Source organism: Meles meles, chromosome 4 (genome assembly GCF_922984935.1).
Source record: "Meles meles chromosome 4, mMelMel3.1 paternal haplotype, whole genome shotgun sequence".
In the NCBI taxonomy this organism is placed as follows: Eukaryota; Metazoa; Chordata; class Mammalia; order Carnivora; family Mustelidae; genus Meles; species Meles meles.
In genome coordinates this window covers 82,562,277-82,575,958 of record NC_060069.1, presented here as the reverse complement: position 1 = coordinate 82,575,958, position 13,682 = coordinate 82,562,277, and the positions used below count along the sequence as shown (strand labels likewise).

The 13,682-nt window shown below is 36.0% G+C and overlaps 1 long non-coding RNA gene and 1 other non-coding gene across 2 annotated transcripts in view; one reads left to right on the top strand and one right to left on the bottom strand.

The window, feature by feature from the left end:
- Nucleotides 1-3,866: 3,866 nt before the first annotated feature.
- Nucleotides 3,867-13,682, top strand: part of LOC123940197 — a 106,284-nt gene continuing 96,468 nt past the window's right edge. Inside the window, exon 1 of the long non-coding RNA XR_006818045.1 lies at nucleotides 3,867-4,003. This is a non-coding gene — a long non-coding RNA (uncharacterized LOC123940197). The remainder of the gene's footprint in view (nucleotides 4,004-13,682) is intronic.
- LOC123941067 lies at nucleotides 9,380-9,486 on the bottom strand. Its single transcript, XR_006818164.1, has one exon. It is a non-coding gene; the product is annotated as a U6 spliceosomal RNA (small nuclear RNA).

Here is a 13,682-nt window from a genome sequence, read left to right as displayed (position 1 = left end):
CAGGAGCAATGAGAATGGCATTTTTGGAGGAACCAAGACCACTGAAAATTGTGAGAATGATTAATGATTACTTCATCCTCAGTTTACATGGCAGAGTTTGAGCTCTATTATTCCTGGCCTTTTTAATATGGGCTATATTTAACCAGATCATTTCCATTTTTAAAATGATACTCTTTTGATGCTTACATTTATTCTGTCACAAATGCACGTTGCCCACTATGTGCTGTTATTATACTAGATTCTGGGAATAAAGATTGAGTAAGTTGATAAACTCCTTACATTCTTAGATGAATGTGAGTCTGAAGGAGACAAATATAAAACACAACTTTACAAGTGTTTGCTTAATTAAAATGATGATAAACTGTCAAGGGAAAAATGCAGGTTTATGAGATATCAAGGATGCTAATTCTAATATGAAGGTTGGGAAGGGAAGTGAATACAATCAAATCAAATCCTATGGGTTTTCAGTGGATTTTATTTTAAGTGCAATGAAAAGTCACCAAATAGAGAGACTGAAAGATAAACACCTCCAACATGAAACCACTGGAATAGTGAAATGATCTGATTGTAGTCTTAATGTGGTAGTCTCTGAAAGAAAATGAACAGAGGAGTTATAATGTTAAGTACGTGTCAGAATGAGTTAGAAAGAATAGGAAATTTGGATTAAAGGACAAATTTCGATTTTTTTGGTCCCACATGACCTAGGAGTATTCATATGAACCGTTTAGAGATAATCCAGACCTGGTATTTTGTAGAATGTAGCATTGTAGAATTGGGACCCATTCACAGGACTTCTGTGTATAGTGTACCTGGCTGAGTCCAAGGAAGGTGCAGATCTTTCACCTTTGTACAAAAGTGGCTTATAATCACAATATGTGCATCTGCAGAGCTGTGTGTGTCCAGAAAGTCTGCTTTCTTTGCATTCACACTGGCACTCTATGAGGTAGTAGCATATCTGATCCATAGAATCAATTTAAACTGGAAATTGGATGAACTCTTAAGAAACGTGTGTAGAGTAAAAGAACTAGGTCAATATAAGTGAGTGGGAGGAAGATAAGGAACAAAATAATATGATGGAAACATACTGTGAAAATAAAGAAGAGATTAAAGCAAACACAAGACAAAAAGATATGAAGGAGGAAGGAGTCAGTGATACCAAGTGCAGCAAAAATTTTCAGTAAGGTTAGGTTGAAAAACAATGATTGAATTCTTAATGAGTTAGGGAATTTAGGGGAAAGTTGGGCATATAACCCAGATTTATTTAATTTATAAGTCTATTCATTTACTCATTCATTTAAAATATTTATTTGAATCCCGTCAGTGTTCTGGGCATGTAGTACTGTGGGAAGTTTATATGGTGCGTATATGCCTGATGAAGACATTCAAAGGGCTTCGCCAAGAGAAAAAGATGGGTCAGAGGAAGTTTCTGTTATGAAGATTCATTCAACAAAAGAAAAATCGAGTTTCCTTTAAAATAGAAGTAAGATAATCATTGAATGGGAAGACATTAAGAATAATAAAATCATTAGGAAGAAAAAAATATAGGAACAAGAACTTTAGAGATTTGGGAAGGAAAAGAAGATAGCTACAGGGTTTTAAAAAATGTTGAAGTGGCAGTGTATAAATTTTATGTCATCGACACTGGATTTATTAATCAGTTTTTATGCCTTACAAATATCTTTTTGACTAGCTTAAAATGCTTTTTATAAACTTCTAATGTGAATTTCAGCATGGGTTAATTACTAGATTATGAGTAGATTAAGTTAAAATTTACTACATTAAAGTTTTGTTGGTAGACCAAAGGCAGAGGTCATAGAAACTGAGGCATTTAATTAAAGTCTTCAAGAGTCTATTTTGGAGCGCCTGGGTGGCTCAGTGGGTTGGGGCCTCTGCCTTCAGCTCCGGTTGTGATCTCAGGGTCCTGGGATCGAGCCCCGCATCAGGATCTGCTCAGCAGGGAGCCTGCTTCCCTTCCTCTCTCTCTGACTGCCTCTCTGCCTACTTGTGATCTCTCTCTGTCAAATAAATATCTTAAAAAAAAAAAGAGTCTATTTCGGGTGTCATCTGTCACGTTCTCCTTAATAAGTTTTATCATGGATGAAGAGTCAATAAATTTATGAAGATATTACTAGTAAATAAATTCTGAACAGTCAATCTTATGTGTAAGTAAACTGTACTTGGTTTATATTTTTCATAGTTAAATTAATTGATTTGCTTTTTAAATAGTTTCATGTGGTTAATCTGAGATAGTAGAGACATTACTGTTTCCATTAGCAACAAACATTTAGAAAATGAAACTTTAAAATTATATGCTTTATAATAGTATTAAAAACATTTTAGGGATGCCTGGGTGGTGCAGTCATTTAAGCATCAGACTCTTGGTTTTGGCTCAGGTCATAATCTCAGGGTTATGAGATTGAGCCCCATGTCAGGCTCTCCACTTAGCACAGTCTGCTTGAGATTTTCTCTCCCTCTCCTTCTGCCCCTCTAACTCATGCTCACTGTGTCTCTCTCTCTTTCTAAAATAAATAAACAAATCTTAAAAAAATTTATATTCATTAATAAATTAATAAAAGTGCACAAAACTTCTGCACAGTAAATGAAAAATATTTCTGAGGGAAATTTCAAAAAACCTAAACAATTGGAGGATTATGCCATCTTTATGGATGAAATCAACTCATATTTTTAAGATGTAAATTTCTCAAACTGACATAGAAATTCAATGCAATCCCACTTAAAACAGCAACAGATCTGTATTTATTTATTTATTTGTAAATATAAATAAAGTGATTCTATAATTTATTTTCAAGTAAAAGAACCCAGAATAAATAAGACAATCTTGAAACAAAACAATAAACAAAACAATCTTGAAAAAGAGCAAGGTTGGAGGTCTTATATTACTTGATTTCAAGACTTACTGTATAATTATAGTAATTAAGGCTATGATATTAGAATAAGAATAGAAAGATAAATCAATGAAACAGAACAGAGCTCAGAAATAGATCCACCATTTACGGTCAATAGGTTTTTAATGCAGGCACTAAGAATTTCAATGGAGAAAGGAAAGTTTTTCAACAAATAGTGCTGTAACAACCAGATAAATATATGAAAAATAATTAACCTTGATCTCTACTTCATATCATTCACAAAGTTTCTTTTGATATGGGTTATAGACTTAAACATAAAAGCTAAAACTCTAAATATTCTGGAGAAAATGGGCAAATTGAACTTAAAAATTCAAAAACTCTGCTATTTAAAAGATTCCATTAAGAAAATAAAAGGTAAGCCATTAGACTGAGTGATAATAACGTGCAACACATGTATCAGGCAAAGAACTTGTACAGTAAATATAAAGACTTCTACATTTTTAAAAAAAGTTATTTTATCTGAAAGGAGAAAGGGACTTCAATATATTTATTTCAGAGCCTGAAGTACTCAAACAGTAGAAATAAATACTTCTTCAAAGAAAGTAACAGGAAATTCTAATGTTCTACTGTATTTACATCATACTGTGTGTTTTTCAAGATACTTTCAAACTGATAAAAATGTGGGCTTGTGCCTCGGTGACAATATTCAAGTGAATTGTGCTACCCAACTGTATTTCTCATTTAAGATATATTTTTTAAAATTTGCTAGTCAGTAAGTTCTACCAGGGCAAAAGTCTAACTACTTCATAGTGTCAAGGTTAGAAGGGGTAATAAAAGTCACCTACTGTCTAGACTGCTGACTTGCTATAAAATTTGGTTACATTATAACCAACTGTCCTTTTGGCCAAAAAGATCAAGAGTCAAGACCAGGATTAGTGAAAGGTTAAATATTGGAGAGGGGGGTGGGGGATTGGGGAAGAGTGCAGGAAGCAGAAGCAGCTTATCTCAAGAAAACACAGGAATCCTGTAGTGGATGAATACAAAGAGAAAAAAGGGAAGGGATGTTTTTCAGGCAGACAGACTCAAGTAGTCTTGTTGAAGGTGAAAGTGTAGAAACGGAGTTTCAGCACCAGCAGGTAAATTTGCTTTTTCTTCTTCCTGTTCATTTCTGATTAGTCTCTGAGACTCTGCCTCAGCCTCTCAGAATAGCCAGAATACTTAAAACTCTGGGTGGAGGCAGTGGTCACCCAAGAGGGATCTTACAGTAATAAAGTGTGTGACAGCTCCCCTTCTGGCCAGGCTGTCGCACTGATGATTTTTTGTTTTGTTTTATAGTTGCTTTGTCATTAGTCATATAGGTGGTTAAGCATTATAGTGTTCTATATATATATATAGTTCTATAGCTAGAAGGAACTTTCTACATTCTGTGCGTTCTGTACATTAGAGGGCATTTTGTGAAGAAAAAAAAAAGAAAAAGAAAGGTTTGTTATCAAGTGAGTTAGCTACTATCACAATAAACAGGTATATGACTTTTCCCAGCTTTCAATATGCTTGATATGCACTGTAAATTTCCAAGGAGATGAGTATAGTATGCAAGGATTCTTAAAATTACTTAATCATAGATTTTATTTATTTATTTATTTATTTATTTATGTCTACAGATTATCTCATAGGACCAGTGTACCATAGAACACATATTAGGAATGCTGAACTCATAGAACTCACTTAATATAGTCAATATCAAGTCATTTGACTTTGTATGAAATAATGTGAAAATTTTAGCTTTAACAAACCAGAACATGTCCTTGGGGATGGAAAATAAGACTCCCAAGAACACTGGTGTCAGTAGGAACTTAAACAACTAATAAAGATGGTTACATTGTTCTGTATGACAAAACAAAAGGGATCTGTTTTTCTCTTGAGGGGTAAAGAGACTCTGGGGAGAAAGGAAGCAGCGAGGTGATGTGTAGAAGGAAACCAGATGAGGTGAAAATCTTCAGAAACTTCCCAGAAGTCAGTACTAAAGGAGAGGCTGCCTATTATGTAGTCTGAAATTATTCCTCCTGCATTTAAACTTCCTCTGTAAAGTCTTCCACAAATGGGGTAGTTAAGTATTTTTTTAAAGTAATTAATTAATTATTTTTTTTTCAGCATAACAGTATTCATTGTTTTTGCACAACACCCAGTGCTCCATGCAATACGTGCCCTCCCTATTACCCACCACCTGGTTCCCCCAACCTCCCACCCCCGCCCCTTCAAAATCCTCAGTTTGTTTTTCAGAGTCCATAGTCTCTTATGGTTCGCCTCCCCTTCCAATTTCCCTCAACTTCCTTCTCCTCTCCATCTCCCAATGTCCTCCTGGTGATTCACAGACCTGTACCCCTAGGGATAAAAATACATTATATGTTTATTTAAAAAAAAAAGAAAGAAAAGAAAGGATGAATACCCAAATTTTGTTGCAACATGGACGGGACTGGAAGTGATTATACTGAGTGAAATAAGTCAAGCAGAGAGAGTCAAGTATCATATGGTTTCACTTATTTGTGGAGCATAGTTAAGTATTTTTGAATGGAAATCGAGGAAAGATTTGGATTTCGTATCTGGATCAAAGCAGTGAGGAATGGCAACAGTGTATATGGAAGCAGAAGTTAGCATGGAGAAGACTATAAGAATGTAAGAACTTGGGAATTTGCAGACCTCTCTGGGAACATGAAGCTGGGGCAAATCTTGTCTGGAACTCAATGAGTAGAGGAGTCTTAGCTGGCATCTCAATATATATGTACACACATTACCATCATCATCAGATTTTAGTGGACTGGAAGGGCCCCAGCTGACATCTGGGGTTATTACATACATACATTAGTATCATCCAGGCGAGGGGTAATGGTGATGAGCAGTAAGATGCATTGCTTTCAGGAAAAATAAGATAAAAATAAAATATAAGAGAAATAACCAATGAGGGAGACTAACAAGTCACCAAAACCATTTCTTTGGGCATCTGGGTAGCTCAGTGGGTTAAGAGTCTGTCTTTGAACCTCTTCAACCTCAGCCACAGCAACTTCTTCCTAGGAACATTGCTAAAGGCAAGGGAAGCAAGGGCAAAAATGAACTATTGGGACTTCATCAAGATCAAAAGCTTTTGCACAGCAAAGGAAACAGTTAACAAAACTAAAAGACAACTGACAGAATGGGAGAGGATATTTGCAAACAACATATCAGATAAAAGGCTAGTATCCATAATCTATGAAGAGCTTAGCAAACTCAACACTCAAAGAACAAATAATCCAATCAAGAAATGGGCAGAGGACATGAACAGACATTTCTGCAAAGAAGACATCCAGATGGCCAACAGACACATGAAAAAGTGCTCTACATCACTCGGCATCAGGGAAATACAAATCAAAACCACAATGAGATACCACCTCACACCAGTCAGAATGGCTAAAATTAACAAGTCAGGAAATGACAGATGCTGGTGAGGATGTGGAGAAAGGGGAACCCTCCTACACTGTTGGTGGGAATGCAAGCTGGTGCAACCACTCTAGAAAACAGCATGGAGTTTCCTCAAAAAGTTGAAAATAGAGCTACCTTATGACCCAGCAATTGCACTACTGGGTATTTACCCTAAAGATACAAACGTAGTGATCCGAAGAGGCACGTGCACCCGAATGTTTATAGCAGCAATGTCCACAATAGCCAAACTATGGAAAGAACCTAGATGTCCATCAACAGATGAATGGATAAAGAAGATGTGGTGTGTATATATATATATATATATATATATATATATATATATATATACACAATGGAATACTATGCAGCCATCAAAAGAAATAAAATCTTGCCATTTGTGATGACATGGATGGAACTAGAGGGTATTATGCTGAGTGAAATAAGTCAATCGGAGAAAGACAACTATCATATGATCTCCCTGATATGAGGAAGTGGAGATGCAATGTGTGGGTTTGAGGGGTAGGAAAAGAATAAATGGAACAAGATGGGATCGGGAGGGAGACAAATATTAAGAGACTCTTAATCTCACAAAACAAACTGAGAGGGGCCAGTGGGGATGGGTATACGGAGAAGGTGGTGGGGTTATGGACATTGGGGAGGATATGTGCTATGGTGAGTGCTGTGAAGTGTGTAAACCTGATGATTCACAGACCTGTACCCCTGGGGCTAATAATACATTATATGTTTGTAAAAAATAAAAAATTTAAATAAAAGAGTACATGCTTTAGAAGCACAGGTACCTGAAAAAGAGAGAGAGAGAGAGAGAGAACGTGCTGCAGTTGCAGGACAATATACTCCAAAGACAAATGTAAATGACATTGGCTCTTTTTCTATTATTTGGGTTAACTGATGTTTTAGATTACTACTATTTTGGATGAACTCTGCCTCCACCACCTTCCTGTAATATTGATCTCATTGAGTATATAAATCCTTCTCTTAACTTAAAAAAAAAAAAGGAGTCTGCCTTTGGCTCAGGTCATGATCTCAGAGTGCTAGGATTCAGTCCCACATTGGGGCTCCCTGCTCTGTAGGGAGTCTGCTTCTGCCTCTGCTCATTCTCTCAACCTCTCTCTCTCTCTCAAATAAATTAAAACAAACAAACAAACAAAAACCCCCCCAAAACACTTCTTCTTCCTGGGCCTCAACTTAACTACCTTTCCTATCCTGTCTTGGCAGTTAGTGTGAGCCTATGACTGAGTTCTTGTCAGTGACACGTAAATAGAAATGATGCATGCCATTTCCAGACCTTGCCCTTAGAAAACATTCTCATGAAATTCTTCATGCTCTTTCTCCTTTGACTGATTTTATATAACCAAGCATTGTAGCATCGAATACTGCATGCAGAGGCTAGAAAAGTCACTCAGAAGAAAAAGCTAAATTCACTCTTTTTTATTACTGTGTGAAATGGATTTGGGCCCCTGAGTATTTTTCCATTGTCACCAAGCATTGAGGCTTTGCAAGTACATGATGGAGAGAGACTGAGGGAGAGAAGAGCTTTGCTTCCTGGTTCCAGTGTATGCTCACTCAGCAGGCTTCTGTGTCACTTGCAGCTTCTCCATCTTCTGCCTCCTATGGTGCCTGGCGGTCAGCAGCTTCCCCCAGTGATATTGTAGCAGAATGCCTCTGGGGAGATGTATTCCTGTGAATAGCTTTCTCTGACAATCTAGATATCAGATTTTTGGGAGATTTTGCTGCACAGTACCACAGTGACCTCTCTGTCATTCAGTGAGACATGGCCATGCCCTCTCCACCAAGGTCAAGATCTCAGTCTTTTAAAATGTTTATTCTTTTTATTTTATTTTATTTTATTTTTTTTATTTATGACAGAGAGAGATCACAAGTAGGCAGAGAGGCAGGCAGAGAGAGTGAGAGGGAAGCAGGCTCCCTGCCAAGCAGAGAGCCCGATGCGGGACTCGATCCCAGGACCTAGAACTATTTATTTTAAAATCTTTGTGGGAACAAGGAAAATTTTTAAAAATTATTTTTATTAACATATAATATATTATTTGCCCCAGGGGTACAGGTTTGTGAATCATCAGGCTTACACATTTCGCAACACTCATCATAGCACATACCCTCCCCAATGTCCATAACCAAATCACCCTCTCCAGACCATGCCCCCCAGCAACCCTCAGTCTGTTTTGCAAGATTAAGAGTCTCTTATGGTTTGTCTCCCTCCTGATACCATCTTGTTTCATTTTTTCTTTTCTTACCCCCCAAGTCCCCTGCCCTGCATCTCAAATAAGGCAAATTTTTATTTATAGCATATCTCAATCTTGATGATACACTGTTCTTTTTTTTTTTTTTCCTTTTGAGTATAGTTGACACACAGTGCTGCACTAGTTTCTGGTGTATAACATAGTGATTCAACATCTTCATGCTTTGTGGTATGCTTGCCACAAGTGCAAGTCACCATCTGTCACCATATGATACTATTACAATGCCATTGACTACATTCCTTATTCTATATGCTCCATTCTGGTGGCCCATTCATTCCGCAATTGGAAGCCTGCATCTCCCACTCACCCTCACCCATACCGCTCATATCCCTGCCGCTCTCCCCTCCAGTAACCAGCAATTGTTCTCTGAACTTATAGGTCTAATTCTGCTTTTTGTTTGTATATTTGTTTTTTAGATTCCACATTTAAGTGAAATAATATGGTATTTGTCTTTCAGCTATTTGACTTATTTCACTTAGCAGAATACCCTTTAGGTCCATCCATGTTGTCACAAAGGGCAAGATCTTATCCTTTTTGTGGCTGAGTAATATTCCAGTAAATATGTGTGTCTGTGTATACATACATATACATACATATATTCATATATATTCATATATGTATGCATATGTATGTATATATACATATAAATATATGTATATACACACATGCATACATGTGTATATATGTACACACATGTGTATATATAAATATACATGTATGTATATATCTTCTGTATATATTGTTCTATTGATGGACATTTTAGGTTGCTTTCATGTCTTAAGAAATATGGACTGCTTTAGGAATTTGCATGTCATCCTTGTACAACAGCCATGCTTATCTTCTCTATATTGTTCTCATTTTAGTATATGTGCTACTGACATGAGCACTAACCTACCATGCTTTTGAAGAATTCCATTTTTTCTTTCTTTTTTTAAGGGAAAAGGAATTATTACATTTATTCAGAGCCAGAGTGCCCATTGTCATTAACATTTCATTTAGTAGCCATTCATCTTTCTGAATAACTACAGAAATGCCTTTAACTTAATTCCATCAGAATTTTAGTCTAAGTTAAGAATTACATTCTTTGGGGTACATTTGATGTTCAGATAAATGTATTTCATAAGCATTCCATTTTAGATTTAGTCAGAAATTAAAGTTTGCAAATCTTTGGACATAAATGGAGAGTTCAGAGGTAGATGCTTTATTTTGTTTGCTTCCCCACTCTTACAGAAATGAAATTCTATATTTTTGCCTTCAGAGGAATATTTCACACTTTATTTCCACTATATATCAAATAACAATGCTTCTGTAGTAACCAATTATAGTAAAAAATATATCTATTTGAATTTTTTAACTGTAATGCGAGTGACTAGTATCTTTTCTCTGTATTACAAAAGTTTTCATAGAACTATTAAGTGTTTTGTGTTAACATATTTAAAATTAAAACTTCTTGATACTAAACCCAGAATAAAAAATATTTTGAAAAGTTGAGCCTATATGAATATATTTCTGAACCTAAAAGTCACATATATTAATACAAAGACCCTGAGTGTATGATATATTTTATTCCTAGTCTAAGCAATTTTTCTACTATGAAGCATGCATATTGGTATTTAAGAACTAATAACTCATGGGCGTATTATACATTTAAATGCAGTATTACCCAAGACAACGGTTTAAATTTAGGTAATTAGGGGCGCCTGGATGGCTCAGTGGTTGAAGCCTCTGCCTTCAGCTCGGGTCATGGTCTCAGGGTCCTGGGATAGAGTCCTGCATCAGGCTCTTTGCTTGGCGGGGACCCCCTCTCTCTGCCTGCCTCTCTGCCTACTTGTGATCTCTCTCTCTGTGAAATAAATAAATAAAATCTTAAAAAAAATACATTTAGGTAATTAAAGATTTGACTTGTACACAAACACACACACACACACTTAAGGACATATATTTGTGCATATATATTTAAATTGTCAATATGAGTCTAACATTTTCATGAGTCATTTATCTGACTTCAGCATAATAGAAAGTTTCTAATTCTTACAAGAAATGCTTAGATTTTATAAATGAGTCTAATAGGCCAATTAAGAAAAGAACTATAGTAAACCAAGCTTTTTAGTTATTTATTATTATAAATTGTGTACTAACTGATATGAAGTGGTACAGAAATCTAAATACACTTTCCAGACTTATTAGAAAGTGTATGTTGTTTGTACTCATTAAAGGGATCTTGGATTTTGTTACAAATTATTTAAAGCAAACTGAAGTAAAAGTCTGAATCCAGTGCTAATGGGGAAATCATTGAGCTTTCTGTTCCAGCCAGTGGCAATTTGCGTGTATGTGAACAGCCAAGAAGCTTCCTGCTCTGCAGCTTGTACAGTATAGAGAAATAGCCTTCTGTCTCTTTGAAGAAGAAGCCTTGAGAAGCAGCAGCCTTGAGAGTATCAAGTACCTGATTCCAAACTCGACCATCTCATCCACTTATATTTCTCTAAACACATATTCACTAATAAACTATTGTTTAGGTAAAACAGGTGTTTGGCCACCTGTCATCTAGGGAACTGAGGCCTGTGTTTATGCAATAATTTGCAGTATTGTGAATACTAGAATGTCCCTAGGCAAGTTTTTGCATTAATGTAATAATAAAACAATGCTCAGGTTAATTGCTTTCATTGAGCTGGACTTGAATTATAGCAGGCATATAAAAGGTTACCTAGCAGATGTGATTCCAGGAGCCCAGGGAAAACCCATTTCCCAGAAGAACATCACTACAATTACAAAGGTGCAAATACCTGTTCTGATATTTTAATGTTTGGAAAGTACGTACAGATACAGATTTAATAATTAGATATCTCTGGGAGTAATAAGCTGCTTCAAATTACACTAAATGCCAACAGCAGCTATTGGATTGCTTTTGGAGAATTGGGGGAAAGAGAGAGTACTGGGTGCCTCACAGGAAACTAGGAACATACAGGACAAAAGGAATGCAGAAAAGAGCTTTTGAGAGACAATATAAATTTAAAACTTTGACTAAGAGTTATACAAAACTGTGCATATTTCCAAAATTTTAAAGCATATTGATAGTTTGTTATATTTACTTTAGATCTCATTTTAAATAATGAAAATTAAAGTTGAGGTTCTCATCTTTCTCTTTCTAGGGTGTGTGCTGCTGCTTCTCTCTGCAGGCAATCCCTGTAGTGTTTCTGTGTATCCAGTCCACATTTCCAAGCTTTCATTACATAAGTATGTGTTTGAAACAAATGTATAGTCATTGTCCTGTTTATTTAAAAAATTTACATAACTGGTGTCATATACAAATAATTTCCTACAACTTGCTTTTTTCACTCAAGATATTTTAGAGCTGCAAACATTTTAACTGCTGCATAATGTCATTTGTTTGAATGCATCACAATGTGTTCACCCATCCCTCTCCCATGGATATCTGGATTATTTTCAGATCTTCACCATTACAAGTCAATATTCCTTTTAAAAAAGAGATTTTATTTATTTATTTATTTATTTATTTTAGGGAGAGAGAGAGCATGAGAGGGAAGAAGGTCAGAGGGAGAAGCAGACTCCCTGAGGAGCTGGGAGCCTGATGCGGTACTCTATCCCCGGACTCCGGGATCATGACCTGAGCTGAAGGCAGTCACTTAGCCCACTGAGCCCACCCAGGTGCCCACAAGTCAACATTCATGATCATGGGTGCTTAAGCTCTTGTGGGAAAGCCTCTCTAAGAAGTTGTTAGGTATTAGGGTATCCCACTAGTCACTTTTCTAGATACTGGGAAATTTTCTCTTCTAGGCAGGTATAACTCTTTCATGGAGCGATGCCTACTTAGATTACTTAGATTTTCAGATTAATGCTTAAAACCATACTCTTTTGAATCCCCTCATGCAAATTGCATTTCTAACTATACAAGTTTTTTTTTTAACCTTTATAGTTTCTTTAGTGTAATATATTTACTCAAATTTTCTCCTTGAGGTCAAATTTAATGGTTTTCTCTTTTGCTAGGAAATCATCCTTCTTGAGAGGTTTACAAGTTTATCATCGTTCTTGAGAGGTCTAGAAAACTATAGCATTTCATACAATATTTTCTTTTAATTATTTGCATTTTCCTTTGTTTAAGTTTCCATTCTCCTTTCTAAATTCATTTATATGCTTACCTCTTTTTTCTTTTTCTTTAAGATTTATTTATATATTTTAGAGAGAGAGAGAGAGAGAGAGAATGTGAGCAGGGGAAAGGGCATAGGGAGAGGAAGAGAGAATATCCTAAGCAGACTCTCCACCGAGTACAGAGCCCGCCATGGGAAAGATCTCCTGACTGAGAGATCATGACCTGAGCGCAAACCAAGAGTCGACCATCATCAGCCAACTGAGCCACCCAGGCACCCACTTCTGTTTTTCCTGATCAGATTAACCACTAATCTTCATATTTTCAAAGAACCAGCTTTGGATTTTTTTTTTTTTTCATTAAAAATAACTTGAGGGGACACCTAGGTGGCTCAATGGGTTAAGCCTCTGCCTTTGGCTCAGGTCATGATCTCATGGTCCTAGGATCGAGCCCCACATTGGGCTCTCTGCTTAGCAGGGAACCTGCTTGCCCCCTTTTGCTGCCTGCTGCTCTGCCTACTTCTGATCTCTTTCTTTCTCTCTCTGTCAAATAAATAAAGAAAGAAAAATCTTTTAAAAAAATTTACTTGATTATTCCTCATTAATTCCATCTTTATAATTTTTAAAATTTGTTATTGTTTTTATAATTTTGTTGGTGAGTGCCAAATATTTTAGTTTTTCATCTGAATTATGTTTTTGTTGTGCCTCATTAGTTTTGGTATGTATTCAGTAAATATTTATTGAACGCTTACTGTGTTCACTAATTTAGGAACACATAAACACAAAATTCTTGCCGTAAACGTGCTTACATTCTAGTGAAGTTTGAATACTGCTTTATGTGCTATACACTGTTCTCTTTTCATTATTTCCTATATAGTTTATTGTTCCACATTTTGTTTGATCTTTTTTATGCAAGTGCTCTCGATAAGAGCATTTGCTAATATCTGAGTACCTGAGGGTTTTTCTTTTGAAACTTTGT